Genomic DNA, 6,874 nt, shown 5'->3' on the forward strand with positions numbered 1-6,874 from the left:
TCAGCTTCAGAGCCCTCACCCCAGTGTGCATCTCACTTCTCTGTCACTAGTTTGATGAGCTGAGAGAGACTGGCTTAAAGCTTGAGCTTATCGCTGATGTCGACCCATTTCACTTTTCCAGCATCGTCTCCAGCTTCTAGGGTAAGATTATCCATTATCTCACCTGTTTCATTGTGGCAATTCACAGCTTCTGTCTCCATCCACGCATTATCGGTGTTTCAAGGAGCATCAACATATCCTGTATATATCACGAGGTGTTCTTGTCTAAGGAGTTTGTACAACTGTTCCTCTATTTCTCTCTTCTTAGCACTAGATTTCTGCAGGGAGTTGAGAGCTTCCTCACCGAATTCTCTTTTCAGTGTGGCACTAATCTTCTCACCTGGACCCACCATCTCCCCGGGATTGCCCATTCTCCACGGTCTTTCCTTTTTATTGCAACAAACTGTGAGATAAGTGTCCCAGAAACAGGATGGGCGATTTTATTCCCACTGCTGTCTCTTTTCCACCTGGTTACGATGGGATCTGCAGCATGATTTGGACCCCATCGCCCCCAAAGCCCCTGGCCAACCAGTCCTGTCCATCCTGCAGGATTTCTAGGTCTTCCATTTTCTTTCTTTCTTTCTTTCTTTTTTTTTTTTTGTAGACAGAGTCTCACTTTATCACCCTCGGTTGAGTGCTGTGGCATCACACTGCTCACAGCAACCTCCAACTCCTTGGGCTTAGGTGATTCTCCTGCCTCAGCCTCCTGAGTAGCTGGGACTACAGGTGTTCACTACAATGCCCAGCTATTTTTTGGTTGCAGTTCAGCTGGGGCTGGGTTTGAACCCACCACCCTCGTATATGGGGCTGGCGCTCTACTCACTGAGCCACAGGCACCGCCCAAGATCTTCCATTTTCAATCTTGCACAGGCCATTCTGGCTCTTTCTCTCAATATGCCCATCTTTTTCATTAGACTTTGAAGAAAAGTTACTTTCACTGATCTGAGGATCTGCCCACCTGGGTCCAGCTAAGACAGAGAGGGCAGTATATTCAACAGGATTATAGTCTTGCCACTCAACGAGCCAGCCAATTTTCTCATTAGGAACTTGGCTTCATTTAACTTTTGAACCTGGGTAAGGTCTCAGCCTTGCTGGTACTAAGATGAAACTAACAGGATGAAAATGAGTTTCTGTGTGCCGGGGCGCTGCAGCAACTCAAAGACCTGACAGTCACAGAGGCTCTTTTTTTTTTTTTGGAAACAGAGCCTCAAGCTGTTGCCCTGGATAGAGTACCATGGCATCACAGCTCACAGCTCACAGCAACCTCCAATCCCTGGGATTACGCCATTCTCTTGCCTCAGCCTTCTAAGTAGCTGGGACTACAGGTGCCTGCCACAACACCCGGCTATTTTTTGGTTGTAGTTGTCATTGTTGTTTGGCAGGCCCAGGCTGGATTCAAACCCACCAGCTCTGGTGTATGTGGCTGGCGCCTTAGCTGCTGGAACTACAGGCACTGAGCCTTGATTGGCACAATTGAAGTACAATCAGCAGTTCCAGGTTCCTTTGACAATTCCCCATAGCTTCCACTCTCTCACTGTTTGCATCATCTCCCCAGGGGTTTGAAAACTGTGACTGGAGCTAGAAAGTGCCTGTATTTGGGACAGAGCCAATAAAGCTGGCTTCTGGGCAGCCTGGCCCATCCACGCCCAAGGACCCATCATCACTCTACTTCCCCTGTGTCCTGAAGCCCCTGTGCCACTGCACTCAGCTCAGACCAGACACCCCCAGCCTTTCCCATCAGCACACCACTCTGGACTGTTCAACAGATGAGCTCTTATCAACCAGAAGATCCCGAGAGCCTGTCTCCAAGGCAATGGAAGGAAAGCATGAGAGCCAAGAAAAATCATTTCAAAGTGCATAAGGATGCCAGGTCAAGTGAGCAGGGCAGCAGGAATGTAAGATTCGGCAGCCGCCGTGAGAAAATAGTTTGGTGGTTCCTCAAAAAGTTAAATGTGAAATTATCATATAACCCAGCAATTCCACTCTATTGCCTGGCTAGAAACTGCATGCCCTATGGTGAGAAAAAAAGGACAGGCATGTTGCTTTTGGAATGTTTCTGGCTGCAAGTAATAGAGAATGCAAAGCCACTCTACGCCAGAAGAATTAAAAACACGTTCAAATGCAAACTTGCACACGAAAGTTCAGAGCAGCAGTACACACAACAGGCAAAAGGGGCAACGATCCAAATGTCTGCCAGTGAACAAATGGTGAACAACTTGCGGCCGAGTAGAGCATTACTCAGCAGTGAAAAGAAACAGAGTGCCAATAACATGCTGTGACAGAGACCAGCCTTAGAAACGGTGCTGAGTGAAAGAAGACGCTGAAGCCCCAGATTCCGGGACTATTCAGAGAGACAGAAAACAGATCAGTGGTTGCTAAGGGGTGGGGGTGGGGATGGCAGGGGTGGGGAGTGGTGGCTTCATGGGTCCAGGGTTTGGGGAGACAGGTGATAAAGTGTTCTGGAACCAGACAGTGGTGATGGCTACAATGTAGAAACTACTGCTGAACTGTACACTTCAAAATAATTAAAATAGTGAATTTTATGTCACTTTTTTTTTTAAGTAGGGTATGGCTGCCTGTCAGGTATGGGGATCTCAACTGACTAGGATGCCTGGGGAGGCCAGCTGGGCCAGCTCCAGCCCCTGCAGTAGGGATGATGGATTCTGAGCCCAGTCCAGGGCTCTCTTATCACCCTGGACCCTTCCCCACTAGACTCCTTTAAGTACCTGCCAATTTAATTTACCCTCAGGAAGTCTGCCCCCAACCATTAAAGAACACACAGTGTCACCAAGATGATGTCAAGGAAAAATATCAGTCCTAACCTTTGTACTGTGACAGCTGACCTTTGATTAAAGAAGAGAATTGCAAAAGGAATTAGATTAAAGATGTTGATATTAATAGTGTCTGGAGCTTTTTCCCAAGAAGCCCCATTTGGAAATGCTGAAGCAGATAAATGATGCTTCCCAGCCCAGACATCAAGCCATGACCTTCTTAGCATGAAGAGGAGCTGCCTGCCAAGGGCCAAGATTGATGGGGTAGACTCTGTTAGCAAAAGAGATCTAATTACATCTTATTTGACATTTAGTAGAAACAGGCAGGAACAAACGTCTCAAGAACAAAGAGGTTAGTGGCTGTTGTATACACATACAACACAGACCCTGATGGGGACAACTGCCTTGAGTTTTAGCCACTCAAAAATTGAATTCTCCTGCTCATAAGGTTGGAAAGCAGAACTGGCTTCGCACCCGGGATACAAAGATGTCAGTCACTCCGTCTCCTCCCATCTCTTATAGCTAAAGCCTGGGTGTGTCATAGGCTTTACCCATCAGCTACACTCTGGAGCCAGAAACCCAAAGAAGCCAGTGGCTCCTTAGTGGCAGTGGCAGTGGCAGCAAAAGTCCCTGGTGTGACTGCAGCAATGGAGTGAGCCACAGCCTCTAGTCACCAGACTAGGGACGCAGAAGCCTCAGGGACTTGTTTCTCCCTGGGTGGCACCGTGCATAATTCTGATCATGTGTGAGCACTTAATAGGGTTGCTTGAATCAGCAAAAGTTACACTTTGGGAGGCTGAGGCAGGAAGATCATTTGAGGCCAGAAGTTCAAGATTGGCCTAGGAAAAATACTCAGACTCCAACGCTACAAAAATTAAAAAAAACTTAGCTGGGTATGGTGGTCCACACCTGTAGTCCAGCTACTCTGGAGGCTGAAATGGGAGGATTGTTTGAGCCCAGGAGTTCAAGATTGTAGTGTGCTGTGATTGAGACACCACACTCCAGCCCTGGTGCAGAGCAAGACCCTCCCTCTGAAAAGTTAATAATAATAATCAACAAAAGTTAGCTTCTGTTGCCTACAATTAAGAGCTCTGGCCCATCCATTTCTTCTTCTTTTTACTGTGAATATACTTTTATTTAGTCATTTTTGTTTACAGTTGAAATGCTAGAAATTCAAAATTAACATCCTTACCCCGAGTTTCTTATAGACACCAGAAAAACTTCCAACCTTCTGCTCCACATTGTTCTGCTGGGCCTTGTCCAAGTGCACCTTTATGAGCCGGCTGCTGTCCAGCTTTGCGCGAATTCTCTTGCCTACAATTTCATTTGGGAAGACCAAGTCTCCAAGGATCGCATGGTGCACAGCTGTCGGAGTGCGGCTCCTAAGATGCTTTTGCTTATTTTACGTACAGCTTTTTTGAGTTAAAGTGACTACTCCCTTGTCATGACTATTGCATATATATATATATATATATATATGTTTGGGGTTTGGGGTTTTTTTTTTTTGAGACAAAGTCTCACTTTGTTGCCCTTGATAGACTGCTATAGCATCACAGTCCCTAGCAACTTCAAACACTTGGGCTCAAGAGATTCTCTTGCCTCAACCTCACGAGTAGCTGGGACTTTAGGCACCCACTACAATGTCTGGCTATGTTTAGAGACAGGGTCTCACTCTGGCTCAGGCTGGTCTCGAAACTATGAGCTCAGGCAAACTATCCACCTTGGCCTCCCAGAGTGCTAAAATTACAGGTGTGAGCCACCATGCCCAGCCATCATCCTTTTTTTTCTGATAATGGCTTTCAACAGACTTCTCCCAACCTAAGAGTAGTCATGCCACCCAGGCTAATCACATTGTCCCATCCCTCTAGCTACAGACACTGGTCTAGAGATGGGCATGTGGCTCGCAAAGAGCCAATGAACATCCTTCCCTGGGACCTTTCTACTGGGGAAGAATGTCTCTTGTCTCTGGGGTCAGGGGCTCAAAGGCTGTGTACTGGAGACCAGCAACCATGTTCCACAGGGGTCATCTGCAGTAGGACAGAGTCAAGAAGCAGAGACAAAAGTCCGATATCCCTACATTCCCTGCTGCCACAGCACATTCCGTGGTGTGATTGTGTGAATCAGTAAGTTTCCTTTTCTTGCTTAGGCTCATTCAGATTGGATTTCTGCCATTTCTAACAAAAATCCTAAATAAAGAAGGTGAGAAATGTTGCTTTATTCAGGAGATGCCTCATGAACCTGTTTTTCTCTTGAGATGACAACTGACTCGTGATTAAAAGGAAGAAAATCATAGGTACAAAAACACCATTGGCAGAGCAGGTCAACCTCAGTCAGTCAGCAAATATTAATTAAACAACTTCCTATGCCAGGTCTCTGCCCAAGCACTTTCACTATATGGGAAACAATCTGGTATCCAGCAAGCACTCGATAATTGCTGGGCACAGCAAGCTTAGCATCAGTCCTAATAGCTCCTTCCCATTTATAGCCCAGGTAGAAGGTAATGGAAAGAGGCAGGTTCAGGATTTGGGATGGACTTTTCCCCTTTTTTTCCCTCAAACATCTCTGCCTAAGACCCCACTCAACGTGGTTCCTCCTAGCCTTGTAAACTTTAAAAAGGAAAAATATATTCTTTTGATGTAACCAGAAAATGATTCTCACTGAGGGAGTTGATGACCTGTCTTGGAGAAGCAATCTGCTTTAAATACAGTACTTTAATAATTAAAGAGTTCCTTGAATTCCAGCTCTTAGCATTCTCGCCAAGTCTCCCTTCCTGGGGCGGGAGCACAGTCCTGCACCTTCCTGGCCCAGAATAAGGGAAGGCACGCCACCCCCCAACCAGCACCGCCCACCCTCCTGTGGGGTGTTCTCGAATTAACACATTGAACATGACAGCTGGGCCTCTGTCTAATGCTCAGGCCTTGCTCAATGAGGTGTCGAAGCCAAAAGAAACATTAATGAGACTCAAAGGCAGCAGAGAGGCCAGTCTCTGCTGAAGACCCTTGGAGTATCAGCAAAGGGGGAATTACACCCTGTACTCTCGCTGCACTTCCCATACATCCCTTTCAACACGTCTCCCCATAAGGCGTCTCACCCTCCCAGCTGCACTGTGGAGTTTCTCTCCACCTCTCTCTCTTCCAAATCTACCATTTTCTCTGCTTAATAGCAATAAGCTCTTTCTAAAATGCAAATAAATGTAGCCCCTTTAGATTTGTCCTGTTTTCTCCACCCATTACCCATGATCAGCCCTCAAAACCCCAAAGAAAACAGTAAAATATTCATTCACATTTCAAGAGGAGGGAAAGCAAGGAACACTCAGACTGCTGATATTACTCCTCAGAAGTAATATCAAAAACATAATGATAAATAAGTTCTAGGCATATGTGCATAGGTTCAAACATCAATCATTAGCTACGAATTCCCTTTTAGGGACTGGGAGGACTGGTGAGATTTTAACCTGGTTTGTTTGCCTCCCAAGATGGTGCAATTAATGACCCCAGTGTTTTTAGGCAGCCCCAGCACCATGCTCTGACTCGTCCTCTTGGGTGATCAAGCCATTTTGCCCTTCAGAAGTAGCATTTTGTCCACTATGTGATCAATTCCTGCATATGGTGGCTCTGCTCCTCTCAGTAATTGATAAACCAGTAGATAGAAAACTGGCAAGGATACAGAATGATGGAACAACACCATCAACCACCTGTATCTCATTGGCATTCATAGGATATTCCAGCCAACGACATCAGAATACAGGCGCTATCATGTTGTGAACAGAGAAGAAAGCTCGGGTGGTAACAAGTCTTAACAGAGCTGACATAATTAAAAGAGTTCTCTGACCTTAATGGAATTAAAATATATATCAGTAAGAAAAATACAATGTATCAAAATATTTGGGATGCAGGTAAAGGAGTTCTTCAGGGAAAATTTATAGCATTAGGCTCGGCGCCTATAGCTCAACCAGCTAAGGCGCCAGCCATGTACACCTAAGGTGGCAGGTTCGAATCCCCAGCCCAGACCCGCCAAACAACAATGACGGCTGCAACCAAAAAATAGCCAGGCGTTGTGGCAGG

General features: G+C 46.1%; 1 pseudogene; it reads right to left on the minus strand.

Moving 5' to 3' along the window:
* The window catches only part of LOC100940847, a 21,406-nt pseudogene that overhangs the window by 6,463 nt on the left and 8,069 nt on the right, over window positions 1–6,874 (minus strand).

The sequence above is a fragment of the Otolemur garnettii genome, unplaced genomic scaffold, assembly GCF_000181295.1.
Source record: "Otolemur garnettii isolate 467f Iridium unplaced genomic scaffold, OtoGar3 scaffold00087, whole genome shotgun sequence".
NCBI classification, from domain to species: Eukaryota; Metazoa; Chordata; class Mammalia; order Primates; family Galagidae; genus Otolemur; species Otolemur garnettii.